Source organism: Bos indicus, chromosome X, assembly GCF_029378745.1.
Source record: "Bos indicus isolate NIAB-ARS_2022 breed Sahiwal x Tharparkar chromosome X, NIAB-ARS_B.indTharparkar_mat_pri_1.0, whole genome shotgun sequence".
NCBI classification, from domain to species: Eukaryota; Metazoa; Chordata; class Mammalia; order Artiodactyla; family Bovidae; genus Bos; species Bos indicus.
Window position 1 is genome coordinate 97,795,403 of NC_091789.1, and position 23,310 is coordinate 97,818,712.

Genomic DNA, 23,310 nt, shown 5'->3' on the forward strand with positions numbered 1-23,310 from the left:
TGGCACGGGCCTCACTGGGTGGCTGCGCGCAGGCCCAGAGCCAGCCAATCGGAGTTCAGCCCCGCCCACCAAGCTCAGGATCTCCCCGGATACCCTGACTTCCAGCCCTTGTTGCTATGGTTCCGCGGACGGCTCGCTGTCCAGGAGTGGTTTGGCCGGACCCGGTCGAGAGATTCCCTTCCTTTCTCTGGTCCTTACGGGCATTCCCCCTTAACTTTGGCATCCACGCTGTCCAGTCCTCTGCGCGAAAACCCAGCAGAAACGATGACTTTTCTTCCGGGCTTGCGGCGTTTTAGTTTCTTTGGCCAGCAGGTGGCAGTGCTGCTCCACAGTGTCGCCGGGCCGGTTTTTCCTGTGCTCTCGCGCTTTAATAAAATGACAAGAAGTCTTTTCCCACAAGCAGTGGCTGGTTTTGTTTTGTTTTGTTTTTTTCTCCGCTTGTGTCAGTTGGCTGATTCAATCTACATCTGAGCCCTTCAGAGAGCCCGTTGTGAGAACTTTCACCGGACCCATTGACACTTAAAATTACAATAAAATAAGCTGACATAGTGATTATATTCTTTGCAGCCAAAGATGGAGAAGCTCTATACAGTCAACAGAAACAAGACCAGGAGCTGACTGTGGCTCAGATCATGAACTTCTAATTGCCAAATTCAGACTGAAATTGAAGAAAGTAGGGAAAACCACTAGACGGTTCAGGTATGACCTAAATCAAATCCCTTATGATTATACCGGAAAAGGCAATGGCACCACACTCCAGTACTCTTGCCTGGAAAATCCCATGGATGGAGGAGCCTGGTAGGCTGCAGTCCATGGGGTCACGAAGAGTCGGACACCACTGAGCGACTTCACTTTCACTTGTCACTTTCATGCATTGGAGAAGGAAATGGCAACCCACTCCAGTGTTCTTGCCTGAAGAATCCCAGGGACGGGGGAGCCTGGTGGGCTGCTGTCCATGGGGTCACACAGAGTTGAACCCGACTGAAGTGACTTAGCATAGCATATGATTATACAGTGGAATTGAGAAATAGATTTAAGGGACTAGATCTGATAAATAGAGTGCCTGATGAACTATGGACTGAGGTTCATGACATGTACAGGAGACAGGGATGAAGACCATGCCCATTGAAAAGAAATGCAAAAAAGCAAAATGGCTGTCTGGGGAGGCCTTACAAATAGCTGTGAAAAGAAGAGAAGTGAAAAACAAAGGTGAAAAGGAAAGATATAAGCATCTGAATGCAAGTTTCAAAGAATAGCAAGAAGAGATAAGAAAGCCTTCCTCAGCGATCAATGCAAAGAAATAGAGGAAAACAACAGAATGGGAAAGACTAAGGATGTCTTCAAGAAAATCAGAGATACCAAGGGAACATTTCATGCAAAGATGAGCTCGATGAAGGACAGAAATGGTATGGACCTAACAGAAGCAGAAGATATTAAGCAGAGGTGGCAAGAATACACAAAAGATCTGTACAAAACAGATCTTCACAACCCAGATAATCACGATGGTGTGTTCACTCACCTAGAGCCAGACATCTTGGAATGTGAAGTCAAGTGGGCCTTAGAAAACATCACTATGAACAAAGCTAGTGGAGGTGATGGAATTCCAGTGGAGCTATTTCAAATCCTGAAAGATGATGCTGTGAAAGTGCTGCACTCACTATGCCAGCAAATTTGGAAAACTCAGCAGTGGCCACAGAACTGGAAAAGGTCAGTTTTCATTCCAATCCCAAACAAAGGCAATGCCAAAGTATGCTCAAACTACCCCACAATTGCACTCATCTCACATGCTAGTAAAGTAATGCTCAAAATTCTCCAAGCCAGGGTTCAGCAATACATGAACCGTGAACTTCCAGATGTTCAAGCTGGTTTTAGAAAAGGCAGAGGAACCAGAGACCAACCTGCCAACATCCACTGGATCATCGAAAAAGCAAGAGAGTTCCAGAAAATCATCTATTTCTGCTTTATTGACTATGGCAAAGCCTTTGACTGTGTGCGTTACAATAAACTGTGGAAAATTCTGAAAGATATGGGAATACCAGACCATCGGACCTGCCTCTTGAGAAATTTGTATGCAGGTCAGGAAGCAACAGTTAGAACTGGACATGGAACAACAGACTGGTTCCAAATAGGAAAAGGAGTACGTCAAGGCTGTATATTGTCACCCTGCTTATTTAACTTATATGCAGAGTACATCATGAGAAATGCTGGGCTGGAAGAAGCACAAGCTGGAATCAAGATTGCCAGGAGAAATATCAATAACCTCAGATATGTAGATGACACCACCCTTATGGCAGAAAGTGAAGAGGAACTAAAAAGCCTCTTGATTAAGGTGAAAGAGGAGAGTGAAAAAGTTGGCTTAAAACTCAACATTCAGAAAACGAAGATCATGGCATCTGGTCCCATCACTTCATGGAAAATAGATGGGGAAACAGTGGAAACAGTGTCAGACTTTTTTTGGGAGGGGGGCTCCAAAATCACTTCAGATGGTCACTGCAGCCATGAAATTAAAAGACGCTTACTCCTTGGAAGAAAAGTTATGACCAACCTAGATAGCATATTCAAAAGCAGAGACATTACTTTGCCAGCAGACGTCCGTTTAGTCAAGGCTATGGTTTTTCCAGTAGTCATGTATGGATGTGAGAGTTGGACTGTGAAGAAAGCTGAACGCTGAAGAATTGATGCTTTTGAAGTGTGGTGTTGGAGAAGATTCTTGAGAGTCCCTTGGAAGGCAAGGAGATCGAACCAGTCCATTCTGAAGGAGATCAGCCCTGAGATTGCTTTGGAAGGAATGATGCTAAAGCTGAAACTCCAGTACTTCGGCCACCTCATGCGAAGAGTTGACTCATTGGAAAAGACTGATAATGGGAGGGATTGGGGTCAGGAGGAGAAGGGGATGACAGAGGATGAGATGGCTGGATGGCGTCACTGACTCGATGGACTTGAGTCTGAGTGAACTCCGGAGTTGGTGATGCACAGGGAGGCCTGGTGTGCTGCACTTCATGGGGTTGCAAACAGTCAGACACGACTGAGCGACTGAACTGAACTGAGTGAATGATAGTCCACGGAGTGGTCACCGTTGTCTTGCTTCGGATCTTTGAGGAATTCCTGTATGTTTAAAGAGATCTTTATTATGACAGTGAGTTTTGACTTCAAAATCATTACGTGAAGTGAAAGTGAAAGTGGCTCAGACGTGTCTGATTCTTTAAGACCCCTTGGAATGTAGCCTGCCAGGCTCCTCTGCCCATGGGATTCTCCAGGCAAGAATAATGGAGTGGGTTGCCATTTCCTTCTCCAGAGGATCTTCCCAACCCAGCCATTGAATCTGGCTATCCTGCACTGCAGGCTGACTCCTTACCATCTGAGCCACCTACAATAATAACATAACATGCACAAGTGCCGAGCTAAGATCCTGCTGGGTAATTGATGCTGGACACCACCCAAGAAGCAAATGCTACTACTGCCCTCACTTTATGCCTTTGGGACCTGTGGCACACAGAGGAAGAGTCAGCTCTCCAGGTTCTCAGGGTTCTTCAAAGATGTCCCTATGTTCAGGTCTCAAGGCTGTCAGATTGTAGCTTGCACACTGGTTTGCAGGATATATTCCCCTCCCTAGTGGAAGAGTGAAAGAAAATGCTCACTGGGACAGTGAGACAGCCTGCAATGCTGCCAAAGACTGACTGCAGGAGGAGAAGGGAATGACAAAGGACAAGATGGTTGGATGGCATCACTGACTCAATGGACAGGAGTCTGAGCAAGCTCCGGGATATGGTGAAGGACAGGGAAGCCTCCTGACATGCTGCATGCAGTTATGGGGTCACAAAGAGTCGGACAAGGCGGACAGACTGAAAACTAACAGTAACGTATTTATTACAATGAGATACTAAATGAAAGGGGGTGGAGAGGGAAACTACATAGAAAACGACTCATCCACTCTATCAAGATTATGACATGATAACACATTTATAATGCAAAGCACCTGGAAGTAATCAGCTGTTACTGAGTACAAGTTGCTCAGCTCACTGCAAGGTGGGTCAGGAAAGGACTTTAATCCAGAGTCGCCTGACAGAGAAGAGGGCAGAGTCGACTGACAGAAAAGAGGTCAGGGTAGTGACCCCAAATAACCATCTTGTTGGGGCCAGGTTGGACAGGACCCAGACATCACGGATCAAGTCCTTCAGTGGAGAGTTGCAAGCAGTTTCCGGGAGAAATCTCCCAGCAGACACAGGCTGGGAGACTGGCACTGACCTCACTGCTCCCCGGGGCAGGCCCAGAACCAGCCCTCAGCAACCCCGGATATTCCTGGACCTCCTGACTTCTTGCCCGCCTCGCTGTGGTTCTGTGGGCGGGTCGAGCGGAACTCGCGCGGTCCAGGGGCGGTTGGCCCGGGCCCCTTCGAGAGGTTCCCTTTCTTTCTCTGGTCCTCAGGGGCATCCCCCATAAGTCCTCTGCCCGAAAACCGAGCGGGAAGGATCGATTTTCTTCCGGGCTTGCTGGCAGTTTGATTTCTGTGGTCTGCAGGGGGCAGTGTTGCTCCGCGGAGCTGCTTGCCCGCTTCTCCCCCGCCCGTCCGGTTTGAAAAAAGGTCTCAAAGTCTTTTGTGGTAATCAGCGGCGGATTTTCTTTCTGTGCTTGTGCCGGTTGGCTGGCTGGAAGTGCTGAGGTAAATGCTGAGACACACATTAAGCAAACTGACAAGTTAACAACAGAGAGAAAATGTTAGGCAGGTCAAGGGAAAAGTAGCAAGTAACATCGGAGGGAATCCTAATAAGATGAGGAGCTGATTTCTCAGCAGAAACTCTGCAGGCCAGAAGGGCGTGGCATGATGTATTTAAAGTGGTGAAAGGGAAAAACCTACAATCAAAAATACTCTACCAAGCAAGGCTCTTCTTTCAGATTCAACAGAGTAATCAAAACACAGGCAAAGGCTCAGAATTCAACAGTACCACACCAGCTTTACAACAAAGACTAATGTAATATCTCTGCTGCTGCGGCTGCTAAATCGCTTCAGTCCTGTCCAACTCTGTGCGACCCCATAGATGGTAGCCCACCAGGCTACCCAGTCCCTGGAATTCTCCAGGCAAGAACACTGGAGTGGGTTGCCATTTCCTTCTCCAATGCATGAAAGGAAAAAGTGACAGTGAAGTCGCTCAGTCTGTTCGACTCTTAGCGACCCCATGAACTGCAGCCTACCTGGCTCCTCTGTCCATGGATTTTCCAGGCAAGAGTACTCTAGGCAAGAACAAAAAGAAAGACCAATGGAACACAATAGGAAGCCCAGAGATAGACCCATGCACCTATGGGGCACTTCATCTATACCCAAGGAGGTAAGAATGTACAATGGAGAAAAGACAGCATCTTCAATAAGTGGTGCTGTGAAAATTAGACAGTAACATGTAAAAGAATGAAATTAGAATACTTCCTAACACAAAAGAGGGGGAAAAAAAAAAAAACTCAAAATCAATTAAAGACCAAATGTAAGGCCAGATACTATAAAATTCTTAGAGGGAGGCATAGGAAAGGCTCAGAGAAATTAGTCTGGTGTGGTACTGTGTAAAAGAGTCAGACTCGACTAAGCGACTGAACTGAACTGAACTTGCTGTGTAAAATACTGTAAGTATAATTAGGTCCCATTTCTTTATTTTTATTTTATTTCCTTTAATGGAAAGAGAATATTGCTAAATTTTTTGTTAGAGTGTTCTGCCCATGTGTTCCTCTAAGAGTTTTATAGTATCTGGCCTTACATTTGGTCTTTAATTGATTTTGAGTCCCCCCCGCCCCTGTGGTGTTAGGAAGTATTCTAATTTCATTCTTTTATATCTTACTGTCTAATTTTCACAGCACCACTTACTGAAGATGCTGTCTTTTCTCCATTGTACATTCTTACCTCCTTGGGTATAGATGAGGTGCCCCACAGGTGCATGGGTCTATCTCAGGGTTTCCTATTGTGTTCCATTGGTCTTTCTGTTCTTGCCTAGAGATGTTACATGAGTCTTTGTTGTAAAGCTGGTGTGGTACTGTTGAATTCTGAGCCTTTGCCTGTGTTTTGATAACTCTGTTGAATCTGAAAGAAGAGCCTTGCTTGGTAGAGTATTTTTGATTGTAGGTTTTTCCCTTTCACCACTTTAAATACATCATGCCACGCCCTTCTGGCCTGCAGAGTTTCTGCTGAGAAATCAGCTCCTCATCTTATTAGGATTCCCTCCGATGTTATTTGCTACTTTTCCCTTGACCTGCTTAACATTTTCTCTCTGTTGTTAACTTGTCAGTTTGCTTATTGTGTGTCTCAGCATTTGCCTCAGCACTTCGAGCCAGCCAACCGGCACAAGCACAGAAAGAAAATCCGCCGCTGATTACCACAAAAGGCTTTGAGACCTTTTTTCAAACCGGACGGGCGGGGGAGAAGCGGGCAAGCAGCTGCGCGGAGCAACACTGCCCCCTGCAGACCACAGAAACCAAACTGCCAGCAAGCTCGGAAGAAAATCGATCCTTCCCGCTCGGTTTTCGGGCAGAGGACTTATGGGGGATGCCCCTGAGGACCAGAGAAAGAAAGGGAACCTCTCGAAGGGGCCCGGGCCAACCGCCCCTGGACCGCGCGAGTTCCGCTCGACCCGCCCACAGAACCACAGCGAGGCGGGCAAGAAGTCAGGAGGTCCAGGAATATCCGGGGTTGCTGAGGGCTGGTTCTGGGCCTGCCCCGGGGAAGAGTGAGGTCAGTGCCAGTCTCCCAGCCAGCGTCAGCTGGGAGATTTCTCCCCAAAACTGCTTGGAACTTTCCACTGAGGGACTTGATCCCTGCTGTCCGGGTCGTGTCTAACCTGGCCCCAACAAGATGGTTATTTTGGGTCACTACCCTGACCTCTTCTCTGTCAGTCGACTCTGGATTAAATTCCCTTCTTGATTCACCTTGCAGTGAGCTGAGCAACTTGTACTCAGTAACAGCTGATTACTTCCAAGTGCTTTGCATTATAAATGTGTTATCATGTCATAATCTTGATAGAGTGGATGAGTTGTTCTCTATGTAGTTTCCCTCCCCGCCCCCTTTCATTTAGTATCTCATTGTAATAAATATGTTACGGTTGGTTTTCAGTCCGTCGGCCCTGTCCGACTCTTTGTGACCCCATTCTGCATGCAGCACGTCAGGAGACTTCCCTGTCCTTCACCATCTCCCAGTGCTTGCTCAGACTCATGTCCACTGAGTCAGTGATGCCATCCAGAGCTTTTACCCATCTGACTTGTTTTTATCAGTATCCCCCTGTATGCTGTTGGCTTTTCCTATCACTAAATCTACCTAGAACGTCTCAGCTGGGCCCCAGATTCCCCACAGGAGGAGATGTATGGGGCATCTGCACTCAGTTGTCCCATAAGCCCTGCAGGCCTGCTAGTACCCCAGGCCAACGTTTCCTGTCTTATGGATGGGCACTGCCATCCACCCAGTTCCTTAAACCACAATCCCGGGCATGCTGCTGGATGTGATCTTCACTGTGCCATGACTCCCCTGGAGCTCCTCTGGAAAAGGCTGACGCAAGATCTTCCTGTTGCCACAGGTGGGGACGAGTTCCTCTGAGACACCCTGTTCCTGCAGACACGCTCTGAAGGTGTCCTGAGCACGGGCCTTCACCCTCTTTTGGATCTCTGAGAGAACCCGGGTGCTGTAATGCACCTGAGAGGTTGAAAGCCCTGTCTTTAACAAGACGGTGAGTCAGGACACAGCAGTGCAAGCCCATCGCTGGGGAATGTGCCAAAGAATATCTGGAAGAGATCCCTAAGGAACGTTTAGGGAGGTGGGTCTTCATGGGTGTGCACCAAACAAGGGATTGCTTAACTGTATTTTTCCCAAAAGCATCCCGTTCCGATTTGGTCTTCATCTGAGCACAGGAGTTAATTTGATAACACAGGAAACAGTTCAAAACGGCAGCTGAGCACAGGCAGCAGATATGCTGACAGCCGATCCTCATACATCAACATCAGCAGCTACAATTCTCAGCCATCTTTAATCTTTGGTGCACTATTTTGATCTGTTGAATGACGTTATCTGCACAGTGTTTTAGAAATGTATTCAACTAACTAGGCACAAGGGATCCTGACAAGAACTAAAACATACTGAGTTTCACTAACAGCAGCAGGGTTTCAACTGTAAAACTTTGGATTCAGGAACACTCAGCAGAGCAAGCACAAGGTCAGTTTTCAAACCAGTATTAATTTGGGCAAGTTGTCCCTTTCCTCAGCCTAAGATAGCTGTCAAGTATAGCGGGTCATGATGAAAACATGCTTTCGCTGTAGAGAGGAGTCGCAAATTTTTGATCTTCGATTTCCTCCTGTAAGAAAGGGTTCTGTTTCCACAGCTGCAAGCTCGGCTTTCATAAGAGAACTTTTTCAGATAATGCTCACACCAGGGCCACACTCCAGACTTACTACTTCAGACCCTCTGTGGATGTCCTGCCAGCATCAGCTCTTCTAAAGCCTCTCCAGGGGAGATTTGAGGCATAGTTTAGGTTGAGAAGCACAATCGCATGATGCTTCACCCGTCTTGGTTTTAAATAGAATCCTGAACTGAAGAGCCATGTTTCCTACTAAAGCAAATTTTTAAAAAATATTGTGTCTTCCCTTCTCAGCGGTATTTTGACATATTTATTCACAGCCATATTTAGAACAATTTCAATGACTCAGTGGTGTGTTATGCCCCCAAGTCCCCTTCCTTACCAGACACTCAGGCAGATAGATGGATGGGAGGGAACACACCTCAGTCCTGCCGGCAGAAGGAGGATGGATGGAGTTCCGTTGTCTCGGTTACTGCTCTGCTGAGCATCCCTCCTGGGTTGCTGAGGTCAGGAAGGGGCCATCACACCAGGTTAAGAGGTATTCCTGTGACCAGAGGTTGGAGCTAATGGCTGAGATCCGTGACTGAATCTGGGAAACGGAGGCTGGGTCCACGTGATTTGAGAAGGATGGGAAAACAATTAAGTAGAATTTCAGATGCAGGGTGGGTTCTAGGAGCCTGTCCAGAGCCACTGACTTGTGGTCACACAATGGGCGCCTGTGCGTAAACACAGAGACACACTAGACGTGTGCTCACTGGGGATTCTGTCCTGACGTGCACAGCGACTGTCTCTGGAGGGAGCATCTAGCACATGTGGAGGAGGCCGGACCCAGAACGTGGAAGGAGCAGGGCACTCCTCGTTGTTACAAAAGCAATGGCATATCTTTTCCCACATGTCTCACTTGGACATCTGCATTACCTTCCTAAACTGCTTCACTGAGGTATAGTTACACACCACAAATCACAGCCATTCAATGCATCCAGTGCAGTGTCTTTAATAACTTCACACACTGGTGCAGCCACCACCACAGTGCACTTGTGGAACACTGCCAGCACCACAAAAAGCGTCCATGTACCCATCAGCAGTTGATCCCCAAGAGCACCTGCAGGCCCAGGCATCCTCTCATCTAATTTCTGTCTCTGTAGATTTGCCCTTTGTGGGCATTTCACATCAATGGACTCTTGCAGGAAGTGGCCTTTTGTGTCTGGGTTCTTTCACTTAGCACAGTGCTTTGGAGGCTCACCCATGAGGCAGCAGAAAGCAGTTCATCACTTTTCATCCATCTGTGCTCTTCCACTGAATGGCTAAGAATACTCTGTTTACCACTCTCCAGCTGACAGACCTTTAGGCTGCTGCACTATTTGGAGAATACAGACAGTGCTGCTGTGAAAGACATGTAAGGATGAGTATTTGTGTGGACATGGGTTTCATTTCTCATTTCTCCATGATTTCATTTCTTCTTTTGCACGGTGCACAGGCTACCCTTCAGTCAGTGTGGAATAGAGGTGGTTGAAGCAGACCTCCTGTCCTGGTCTGGATCTCAAGAGGCAAGCATTCACTCAGACTCTACTAGATGTGATGTGACGAGAGCAGGATGTTTCTCACGGATGTTCTTCACACGGCAACGACGACCCCTTCTATCCCGAGATGGTTGACCGTGTTTATTGATTTAGTTATTTACTTATTTGTCATGAATGGGTCTTGAACTGTGTCAAATGCTTTTTCTTTGTCTGTCAAGATGGCAGGTGGTTTCCGTCCTTCATTACATCAATACGCTGTTTCCCATAACTGAAGTTGTGTCGGTCCAATACTGCAATCCTGGGAAAGATCTCGCACAGCCCTTTGCAAAATGTTTCTCGATTTGGTTTGCAGATGCTGTGTTGAGGGTGTATGCATCGCTATCCATGATAGATATGGGTCTGTAGCTTTCTGGTGATGGCAAGTCTGGCTTTGGTACTGGGGTAATACTGTGCTTATAGGATGAATTAGGAAATGTTCCCTCCTCCCTCCTGTCTATTCAGGAAGAATCTGTGAAGGATGGGTGCTATTTCTTCTTTAAACCTTTGATAGATTTCACTGATGAAACCAGGAGGCCCAGGACTTCCCTCTGTGGGAAGGTCTTTAAATGAATGGTTCAATATCGTTGCTTGCTACAGGTACATTCAGATTTGTTATTTGGCCACTGCCTTTAACCCAAATCCCATCCAGTGTTCTCTGGCCTGTTGGTTCCTATGGCTTGGTCTCTGGCCTAGAATTTGACATGCTGGACATCTCTGCACATCACAGATTCTGGCTCCTACTCTGTAACTGGGGAGAGTATGCTGCTCAGAAGTGACCCCCAGATCACCAACACCCAATGGGCAGGTGGGGGATACAGGCTTTGAGGTGGGGAGGGGGTGGCACAGCTGATATCTTCATTTACAACCGCCTATCCATCCTCCGGGCGCCCTCATACAGGCTGTGGGTAATTCTGAAGTTGGGACTGGCACAGCAAGGACCCAGAGTACCCTGTCCCCTTCCCTGCCATGGCCACTTATCTACCCTGATCCTTGACAGTCTTCTCGTCTCCTAGCAACGCAGCCTCACAGGGGATCAGTGATGCACTCGGCAGCTCATCTAAGGGTGTCAGATCTCCTCTCTGCTCAATGACTCAACTCTCGAGGGCAGGGACTGGCCATGCAATTCCTCCTCACCTCCCCGTCTCAACAGCCAGCCTGGCACGGCATGGAGGGGATGTAACATATACAGTGAAAACCTTCATGATTGGCTAAATGAGGGACAGTGGATGGCAGGATCGACCTGGGTTGGCTGCTGGAGTGAGCCCATCGCATCCCACCCTGGGGAACTTGTGCCAGACGGGGATGACCATCCCTGCCCCAGTGCACTGTGGCTAGCATCAATGACGTACCTTATCCAGACTTGGTGTGCCACCAGCTGTGGACGGACACTGGAGTCACCGGGTCTTCTTACTTCACCCCAGCCTTTACGGAGGGTACAGTTGGGCATGCTCTGTCAGAAATAGACCTGCGCTCATATGGCCTATTAGTCTATGACAAAGGAGCCAAGAACATCCATCACGGAAAATGCTGTCTCTTCAATAAATGGTTATGGAAACCTGGACCCCTTTCTTCACAACATTCAAAAATAAACCACAACAACAGAAGATTAAAGACAAAATTGTTAGACCTTAAACCACAAAGATCCTAGAAGAAGACGTAGGCAGTACGCTCTTTGACACAGGTCTTAGCAATAGTTTTTTTGACATGTCTCCTCAGGAAAGAGCAACAAAAGCAAAAATAAACACATGGGAGTTCATCAAACTAAAAAGCTTTTACACAGCAAGGGAAACCGTCAAGAAAAGAAAAAAGCAACCTGCTGAGTGGGAGAAGATATGAGCAAGTGATATACATCGGAAAACAGGTAGATATCCAAAACAGCTAAAGGACTCATAGAATGTATTGGGAAAAACACCCAAAACCCGATTTTAAAATGGGGCAAAGCACTGAATAGACATTTCTGCAAAGAAGAGATACAGATGGCTAATAGACATATGAAAAGATGCTCCACATCTCCTCCTCAGGGATTAGAAAATCACCACCACAGTGAAGTACTTCCTCAACCTGTTAAGTAGCTGTTTTCAAAAAGACAACAAGTAAGAAATGTTGGGGAGGATGTAGACAAAAGGAAATCCTCGTGGGGTGTTGGTCGAAATGTATATCGGTGCAGCCACTATGGAGACAATGAGGGTTTCCTCAAAAACTGAAAACAAGAACTACCATATGATCCAGCAGTTCCACTTCTCAGTATATTTCTTAAGAATAGAAGAAACACTAGTCACAAAAGATATATGTGCGCCTCTGTTCACTGAAGCGTTATTTACAGCCAAGGGGAGCCAAGATATGGAAGGAACCTAAGTGCCCATCGATAGATGAGTCAAAAAGGAAGAAATGGGAAACACACAGACACACACACACACACACAGTGGAATATTACTCAGCAATAAAAAAAGAATGAAATCTTGTCACTGTCGACAACATGGATGGACCTAGAGGGTGTTATGCCAACTAGGCACACAGAGAAAGACAAATACCACGGAGTTTTATTTACATGTGGAACCTCAAATAAAATAAGAGAACACGGGAAACAAGACAGAAATAGATTCAGAGACACAGAGAACAAACTGGTGGTTACCAGAGGAGGAGGGAGTAGGGGGATGTGTAAAACAGGGAAGGGATTAGGAGCTACAAACTTCCAGTTATAAAATGAGTCATGGGAATGGAATGTACATACAGGAAATATAGTCAATAATCTTGTAAGAAATCTCTGTAGTCACACATGGTAATCAAACTTATCGTAGCAATTCAGTTCATAATGTTTAAAAATATGGAATCACTCTGTTGTGCACTTGAAACAAATATAATGTCATATGTGAAATTTGGGCCTCCCCAGTGGCTCAGTGGTAAAGCATCCCCCTGCAATGCTGGAGCTGCAAGAGGCGTGGGTTGGACTCCTGGCTCGGGAAGATCCCATGGAGGAGGGCATGGCAACCCACTACAGTATTCTTGCCTGGAAAACCCCACGGACAGAGGAGCCTGGTGGGCTACCATCATGTGGTTGCAAAGAGTTGGACACGGCTAATGTGACAGCATGCACACACGCATGGCAACTTTACTGAAGAAATAAAGAGCAGAGGCTCTGAATGGAGGATGCAAGGTTCGTGGGTCACTTTTCTCTGGCAGCCTATGTGACTCTGAGCAATCCCCCTAACTTCCATGTCCTCTGCTTTCTCACCTCATCAAGTAGGATTGAAATCTTCCAAAATGATGGGTCTTTGAAGGATGAGTAAATAAGGTGACAGAAAGAAATATATTGAATGTGATCTGATACCTGGTAAAGGATGAACAACCTTGAAATGCCATGTTAGCCCTGCTTAACATGCCCACACTGACGAAATTCATGCCTCTGAGTTTCAAGAAGAAAAGCTACCTTGGAGCTGGGAGACAAGTTCTGAAAGATGGGTTGAGCTCTGAAGCTCTTTGATGAGATGACCAGTTCAGACTCCAATAAATATACCTGTTCTCAAGTGCCTCTGTCTGCAGAAGACTCGTGGGTTTCTGCAGAAATATAGTTCCGGGGGCTATCTGAGAGCACAGACTGACAGAAGAATTTATTTTCACTTCTGAAGAATCTCACAGGCACTTGCTGGCTACACAACATTGGGCTCTGAGTGTGGGGAGGAAAAGTACATTTCATCACTCATGTCTCCTGTAATGAAAAGGGAAGCTATTTGTTATTAGGGGAAAGACGTTTGTGAAGCACAGATCTGAGAAAGGTCTTCTATTCAGAATACATAAGAAATTTTAAAATTGCAGAGGACAAAATATACTGAAGGAGGACAGATCCTTGTGCCAGGGGTTGGGGTGTGGGAGGGGAAACCAGAAAGGGGCAGCACCTGGGCGTTTTTAGGGTGATGGACATGTCCTGTGTCCTGGTTGTGGTGGTCATCACTGGAATCACTCCGTGTGTCACAGCTCAGATAGCTGCACACACAAAGACAAGCAGGCCAGGAATTCCCTGGTGGTCTGGTGGTTAAGAATGTGCCTGCCATATAAAATTAATACACAGAAACCCCTCGCATTCCTATAAATTAATAAGGAAAAATCAGAAAGAGTAATTAAGGAAACAATCCCATTCACCATTGCAATGAAAAGAATAAAATACTTAGGAATAAATTTACATAAATAAACAAAAGACCTGTATACAGAGACCTATAAAAACAAACTGATGAAAGAAATCAAAGATGACACAAATGGATGCAGAAATGTACCACGTTCTTGGATTGGAAGAATCAGTACAGTGAAAATGAATCTACTACCCAAAGCAATCTAGATTCATCACAATCCCGATCAAACTAGCAAAGGTATTTTTTCACAGAACTAGAACAAATAATTTCACACTTTGTATGGAAACACTAAAGATTCCAAATACCCAAAGCAATCTTGAGAAAGAAGAATGGAACTGGAGGAATCAACCTTCCTGACTTCAGACTATACTACAAAGCTACAGTCTTCAAGATAGTATGGTACTGGCACAAAGACAGAAGTATAGATCAATGGAACAAGACAGAGAACCCAGAGGTAAATCCACACACCTATGCACACGTTATCTTTGACAAAGGAGGCACAAATACACAATGGCGTAAACAAAGTCTCTTCAACACGTGATGCTGGGAAAATGCTCAACTACGGGTAAAAGAAAGAAACTGGAAGACTTTCTAACACCATACACAAAAATAAACTCAAAATGCATTAAAGACCTAAATGTAAGACCAAAAACTATAAAACTCTTAAGAGGAAACCATAGGCACAACACCCTCTGACATAAATCACAGCAAGATCCTCTATGACCCACCTCCCAGAGAAATGGAAATAAAAACACAAATAAACAAAAGGGGCCAAATTTAACTAAAATACTTTTGCACAACGAAGGAAACTATAAGCAAGGTGAAAAGACAGCCCTCAGAACGGGAGGAAATAATAGCAAATGAAACAACTGTCAAAGAATGAATCTCCAAAATATACAAGCAGCTCATGCAGCTCAATACCAGAAAAACGAACAACCCCATAAAAAGTGGACAAGAGACCTGAACAGACATTTCTCCAAAGACATACAGATGGCTACCAAACACATGAAGAGATGCTCAACATCACTCATTATTAGAAAACTGCAAATCAAAACCACAATGAGGTATCATCTCACACAGGTCAGAATGGCCATCATCAAAAAGTCTACAAACAATAAATGCTGGAGATGGTGTGGAGAAAAGGGAACCTTCTTCCACTGTTGGTGGGAATGTAAAGCGGTACAGCCACTGTGGAGAGGAGAACAGATCGGAGATTCCTTAAAAACTGGGAATAGAACTGCCACAAGACCCAGCAATCCTACTGCTGGGCATACCACCCTGAGGAAACCAGAAGTGAAACAGACACATGTACCCCAATGTTCACAGCAGCACTATTTACAATAGCTAGGACAGGGAGGCAACCTAGATGTCCAACGGCAGATGAATGGATAAGGAAGTTGTGGTACATACACACAATGGAACATTACTCAGCTATAAAAAGGAACACATTTGAATCAGTGCTAATGTGGTGGATGAACCTGGAGCCTGTTATACAGACAGAAGTAAGTCAGAAGGAGAAAGACAAATACTTATATTAATGCCTATATATGGAATTTAGAAAGAAAGTAGCAACGATTCTACATGCAGGGAAGCAAAGGAGACAGAGACGTACAGAACACACTTTTCAACTTGGCAAAAGAAGGTGAGGGTGGGATGATTTGAGAGAATAGCAGTGAAACATATACATTACCATATATAAAATAGATGACCAGTGCAAGTTCTATGCATGAAGCAGGGCACACAAAGCCGGTGCTCCGGGATAACCCAGAGGGATAGGGTGGGGAGGGAGGTGGGATGGGGGTTCAGGAGGGGAGGACACACGTATACCTGCAGCCGATTCGTGTTGATCTATGGCAAAACCCATCACAGTATCGTATAGTAATTATTCTCCAATTGAAATGAATTGATGATTAAAAAAATAAAACAGAAGCCCCCTGCCAATGCAACAGGGCAGGCGTTCGGTCCCTAGTCCAGGAAGACTCCACGTGCCGCAGGGCAACTAAGACTGTGTGTCACAACCACTGAACCCACCTGCTTCGACTACGGAAGCCTCCGAGCCTAGAGTCCATGCTCCGCAACAAGAGAAGTCTCTGAGATGAGAAGCGCATGCACCGCCACTAGAGAGTAGTGCTCCTCCTCCACAACTAGAGAAAGCCCTCGTGCAGCAACAAAGACGCAGTGCAGCCAACAATGAATAAATAAATAAGAAGAAAGAAAACCGGGCCAAGCTTACTCTATGTTCATTTGAAAAATCCAATGGTAGATACCGAAGTAGGTGCATCTCTCTATATCCTTTGAATAATCATATCTTGGGTGAAGCTAACAAAAATTACATCACAGGCTATGTTAAAACTTTAGATCAGCTTCCCAGGCACTGCTCTTTTCTAGAGAGCTACTTTTCTCAGAGAACTGTTACCTAGGAACTTTAGTCACCGGAACTGAGGCCTCCACCACATTCCAGGGCAGAAAGCAAAAGACGTTAGGAAGACACGGTTCAAATCCTATGAGTTTATGAGTTGCCTGTGACCACTGGCTAGGATGACCACACATCCCAGAAAGAGTCTCTTCACATTTCAGTAACTGAAAACTGTATTTCAACCACTCAGTTCAGTTCTTCAGGGCCACTGGTGTGCCCTTAAACAAACACTTGGTGTGAAACACTTCGAAAATGACCTTAATCCAATTCACTCCCAACCTCTTTTCACATGTCACAAGGAGTCTCTCACAATGCTATTTCCTCACCTAGAAAGCCAATTCTCAGATTAACAAAAGAATTCACACACACACCTTGTGAAGAAATACTGAGATTTTAGAAAGTGACTCCCAGCTAACCCATGGTTCATCACTCTTTTCTCTCTTCTCCCTCCATCCACTCTTAGAAATGAATATTTGGCCATGCTGTCTGATTTGCCCACCAAGTTGCTCATACCACACACAGGATGTTGTTACAAGTGAGGCTACACACAAGGCATTGACACCAGCCAGCCCTACTGAAGTCGGCTACCTGGGAGCAGGGAGGTGGCCAGGGCAATAAATTCATCATCTCATTTCCTTCATCACCCTACCCCATTTCATTCCCTGCAATCACTTGGCCCAAACGAATACAGACCTCGCACCAAATCGCTGCATAAATCACCACTGCCTCAAGTTTCCTTCGTCATCTCACGTGGCTTCTGAGGCCAGGGAACAGATTTTACTTGAGATGAGTAAAGCTAGAGAGACAGCCCATTGGCCAGAGATTTTGTTTGGGAGGTGATGTCTCTCGATGTACTCTTTACGACTCCATGGACCAAGGCCCGCCAGGCTCTTCTGTCCAGGGGATTCTCCAGGCAAGAATACTGAAGTGGGTTGCCATGCCCTCCTCCAGGGAACCTTCATGACCCAGGAATTGAACCCAGGTGTCCTAATTCCCCTGCATTGCAGACAGATTATCTACCACTGAGCCCCTGGGGAAGCCCATGACGAACCTAGACAGCATATTAAAAAGCAGAGACATCACTTTGGTGACACAGGTCTGCAGAGTCAAAACTATGGTTTTTCCAGTAATCGTGTAGAGATGTGTGAGTTGTATCATTAAGAAGGCTGAGTGATGCTTTCGAATTGTGGTGCTAGAGAGATGACCCTTAAGAATCCCTCGGACTGTAAGGAGACCCCGGCCAATCCAGTGAATACTCACTGGAAGGACTGATGCTGAAGCTGCAAAACTTTGGCCACCTGATGCGAATAGCTGACTCATTGGAAAATACCCTAATGCTGGAAAAGATCGAAGGCAGGAGGAGAAAGGAGGAGACAGAGGGTGAGATGGTTAGATAGCATCGGCAACACAATGGACATTACTTTGTTCAAACTCAGGGAGATAGTGTAGGACAGAGGAGCCTGGCATACTGCAGTCCATGGGCTCGTTAATAGACACGACTGAGCGACTGAAGTACCACCACTACCACCCTATCTTTGAGCTTCCCTAATGTGCCACAGCCCCACTCTGAGCAGGGCTAAGAAGCTTTCTGTGTCTGTCAGTGGTAAAGGCTGAGACTCAATGTCTTCACACTCTCAGTGCCCCCTGCTTAGGGTTGATGGCGGGTCCTTAGAATGCTCATCACTCTCTCCCAGAGCTCAGACCAGGCAGCCTTCTCACAACAGTAATGGAGCACCCTACCCTGGTACAGAATTGGGAATTGGAGCTGTTTACCCCTCAATGTGTTTTCTCCCTTTCCATTCACTTCCACATTTCTTCCTTGAGTCACTGAATCCAACTCCACTCATCCCCAACGGGTTCCTGTAACAAGCTGCACCTGCATCTCTAGCCCATCTCTAGCACCACATGCACAGGGTGGGTGCATGTACCCCCTGCGCTATGTATCTTCTTTCTCCTTTCTCTTTGGAATCTGTCGATTCCCAGACATCATAAAAAAGGCTCCAGACCGCCCACAAAGGGGGTGGTGCTGCAGGGGAGGCTGTGACTCTCATCCACAGTCTGGGTCAAAGCGGGACTGTGTTATAAGCACCACAAGCTGCCCCCCTGCATCATGGGAGCCAAAAGAGCAAAGGTCTGAAAGTCCTAACACAGACATTTCCGTGCATAGAACACCAGTGTCTTCCTTGGGACCTGTGAGCTGTTGTTTGGTTTGGGCCTATAGCATCAGTGATCTTTTCCACAACGCTTGCAGGCTTAGCCAGCCTTCCATCAGGAACTCTCTACTCCCCACAGCCCCCCCACCTACTGTACCAAAGATATTATTTCTGACTTCAGTGCGCTGATTGGGTTTTCACCTGGCAAGGATACCAACACAACTTTTTTATGCTGAAACCTGAGGAGAACAAGTCTTCAGAAAGTGCATTTTTCAATTATAATAGAAAAACTGCCTATGTAACAATGAAGATACAACACATTAAAATACTAATAAAATGTTATTTGGAAATTATCTAGAATGTCACACTTAAGAGGAAAAAACTTAGTATGTGGTCTATTGCCTTCCAGGTTTTGTTCTCTGCATTTAAGAAAATTACAAGATGGGGGAGATAATGTCTTCATGATATTGTATCTGTGGTTCTATCTGTTTATCACTATAGTTATGCTACTTTCCATAATGATGAGGGTGCTCCACTAGTATCGGTCAGAGGAAACATTGTTTAGACCTCGGTATGGACCAGGAACTGCTCTCTGTGATGTGTGCATGTTGACATGACACCCCATGGTCTTTCACGTACCTAGGAGACACTGTGTTCAATCCATACACAGATCCATAGTAATGTTTCATGTGGATGGAGAGGTTGATCTGCCTTTTGATCCTGAGTACACCAGACACTGCACTGTATTCCAGATTGGGGGTCAGATACCACAGCTAGCTGTTTCTCTCTGGCCTGGGCACCAATCTGACTCAGCTCTTGCCAGCTAGGTGACTTTGTGCAGATTCATTCACCCATTAACGTCTATGTGTCTCTGCTCCTCAGCTGCCGAAAGGGATGATAGCGCTAAAAATGCTTACCTCACAGTGTTGCTGCTGCTGCTGCTGCTAAGTCGGTTCAGTCGTGTCCGACTCTGCGCAACCCCAGAGACGGCAGCCCCCAAGGCTCCCCTGTCCCTGGGATTCTCCAGGCAAGAGTACTGGAGTGGGTTGCCATTGCCTTCTCCGCACAGTGTTGCTATGAGTACTCAAAGACTTCATTACGAGTATATGTACAGAGAGCTAAGCAAGGTCCAGAGGGGAGCTCTTCTTCTTCTGTCTCTTCACTTCTGTTTCCGCTTGTACTAGTAGCTCCCTGTCCCTGCCCCCACGCTTTCACCTCCCCCACCCCTACTCTGCTCTCTCTCCCCTGTGCCCCTGTCCTCAGACTCTCCATCCCAAAACACAGCTGAACATCTCCTCATGATTTACCCCAGAAAATACCCATGCATCACCCTTGGATTAAACAATCATGAATATTAGCAGAAAAGATAAGAAACACAATAAATGGGCAATGCTAAAACTACACAATTCATGTCTTCATCAGAGTCAGATCTTCAGAATTTGATATACGAGAATTAGACTTGATAAAACAATGGCAGAAAAGGCAATGCAACGTGGTTCCTTAAATAAGACCTAACACAATGGGGGCACACGGTGTGTTCACGGGTTGAGAAATTCAATATAATTAGGATGTCAGTAGTCCTCATACAGATCCATCAATTTCATACAATTCCAGTCAGAAATTCCAGCAGGACTTTTTTGTACATACAGACTAATTGATGATAAAATTTCTGTGGTAAGGCAAAAGAACTAGAATAGCCAAATGATTCTGAAAAACAATGTTGGAGGATTAACACTAACCTGAAATTTACTTTGCACCTTCAACCAAGAGTTGTAAGCAACTAAGTGTCTATGAAGGGATGAATGGATATAGAAAACGTGGTGACACCGGTCAGAATGGCCACCATCAAAAAGTCTACAAACAACAAATGCTGGATAGGGTGTGGAGGAAGGGGAACGCTCTCACTCAGTTGATGGGAATGCAAACTGCTATAGCCACTGCGGAGAACAGTGTGGGATTCCGTTAAAAACTGGGACTAGAACTGCCATGTGACCCAGCAATGCCACTGCTGGGCAGACACCCCGAGGAAACCAGAAGTGAAACAGACACATGTACCCCAACGTTCACTGCAGCACTGTTTACAATAGCTAGGACATGGAAGCAACATGGATGTCCATTGGCAGACGAATGGATAAGGAAGTTGTGGTACATATACAATGGAATATTACTCAAGTATAAAAAGGAATGCCCTTGAGTCAGTTCTAATGAGGTGGATGAACCTGGAGCCTGTTATACAGAGTGAAGTAAGTCAGAAAAAGAGAAATACTGTATATTAACGCATATATATGGAATTTAGAAAGACGGTACCAATGACCCTACATGCAGGGCAGCAAAGGAGACACGGAGGTAAAGAACAGACTCTGGGACTCAGTGGGAGGAGTGGGTGGGATGATTTGAGAGAATAGCATTGGAACATGTACATCACCATATGTAATATAGATGACCAATATTAAATTCTATGCATGACGCAGGGCACCCAAAGCCGGTACTCTGGGACAACCCCAAGGGATAGGGTAGGGAGGGAGATGGGAGGGGGGTTCAGGATGGGGGGACACGTGAATCCCTATGGCCGATTCATGTTGATGTATGACAAAAACATAACTATATTGTAAAGTAATTATCCTCCAATTAAAATAAATTAATTTAAAAGGAGGAAATGTGGTGATATATACAATGGAATATTATTCAGTCACACAGAAGAAACTTATGCCTTTTGCAACAACATGAATGGACTTCAAAGGCTTTATGCTAAGTGAAAATGGTGAAAGAGGGAAAGACATATATTGTATGTTCTCACGTATTTGCAGAATCTAAAAAAGTCAAACTTACAGAAATAAGAGTTTAGAATGGTGGTTTCCGGGTCCTGGGGAAAATGTTGAATACAGGGTACAAACTTACAGGTATGAGATGAATAAGTTACGTAGATCCAATGTATAGCATGGTGAGTATAATTAACAAAACTGTTTAATACAGTGAAGGCTAAGAGGGTAGATCTGAGATGTTATTTCCTCAATGTTTTTTTAAAAGGATTATGTGAGGGGATAGAGTGCCAACCCTGCCATGGTAATCGTTTTGCCAAATATGTGTGTACCAAACCATCACATTGGCATCTTAAACTCACAGGTTATATGTCAATAATACCTCAAAAAAGGTGGAAAAAATAAGAGAGCCCTGCGTGTTTCTGGCGGGAGAGCCCTCAAGCTATATTCTGTGTCCCTCTGACATCTCCCCATCATTCTTGAACTTTCCCTTATTACTGACATGACAAGGTGAACCAGGCTCATTTATCCTTTCCTTCCTCAGCCTGGGAACCCATCATTTAGTGGAGAAAGGTGTTCAGAAGCTAGGATCTGGGGACTGGTGTAATTAGTGCCATTGGAATGTTGCTGTTTCCAGTAACTTGGGAATACATGTGTGTACACAATCACACACACAAACACGTAGACACACATCTATAGTTATAGATCAGTCTAGCCACATATGCACACCTATCGAATACAAGAAGTTTGCACGGAGACCTTTAATTCCAGTAGAATTCCTCAGAATTTGTTCTAGCTTACTTCCTTTCCATATTGGAAATACCCTTTTCCAAAAATGTGACGTGGCTCTCAGCATTCTTATGTATTTGCCGAGTTGATGAATGCCAGTGCATGTAAGTGATCCTTCCTCCACAAAAAGGTCCTCCTCACAATCTATGCAGAACCATCCCTGGGCCTTGACTTCCACACCTCACTCAACCTTGAATGCATGAAGCAGTTAGCCTCCTTCCCACCCAACCCCCAGGGATATCCTTCATTCCACCTTGGGCTCTGACTCTCCAGGCAGGGATGCCCTTTACACATACACATGCCTTGCCTGGCAACACCTAATGGCTTTAGGACTGACTTACTCAGGCACAAAAAAGGGAAGGGAAAGAAAGGGTAGGGACAGGAAAAGGTGAATATGTCCTAGTACAGTCAGCCAATCAAGGTGAACTGGGCCAAACCCAAGCAATGTGATGAAGCCAGCCGTGTTTTTTTTTTATTCCCCCTCATTGTCTTCCATCTTCCCTTCCTGCCTCTGTCCTTTGCCCCAGTTCCTTTTTCTTCTTAAGTCCTGCCCCCCATCAAGAGTATCAATGTTACGAGGCATGATTCCCACATTATAACTGATCTCTGCTGCTTGGCTGACATTCAGCGTGACATCCCTGCAGCTAGGACACTCAAACTCTCTCTCTCTCTCATGATGGACCAGAAGGCTTCACTCCTAATTTCAGGGATAGGTGGGAGAGACGGTACAGGCCACATGTTGGAGCCTTTAGTCCTTCATCTGGAAATGCGGATGATCACAAATTGTGGGAGAAACAGAGACAGCAGCAACCAGACCCCCTTTCATGCCAAACCCAGTGCATCACAGGACTGCTTGACATTCAGGAACACACCAAGTAGATTTCCATGCCAGAACAGTTGCATTTATTGTTCCTTCTGTCTGGAACGTTCTTCCCTTAGATAACCCCATGGCCTGCTCCCTCACTTCCTCCAGATCTCTGCTTACTTGCCATCTTTCAGGGAGACTTTCCCTCATTACCTTGAATAAAATAATAACCTCATACCTACATATACCCTTTCCCCTGATCTAGCATTATCTTTCTTCATAGCGCCTGCCACCCTTGATTTATTTACTCACCACCAAGTTAGGAGACTTGGTCAGTTGTGTCCTGTCCCAAACTCCTCCAATACTGTTCAGGTATATGGCAGGTGC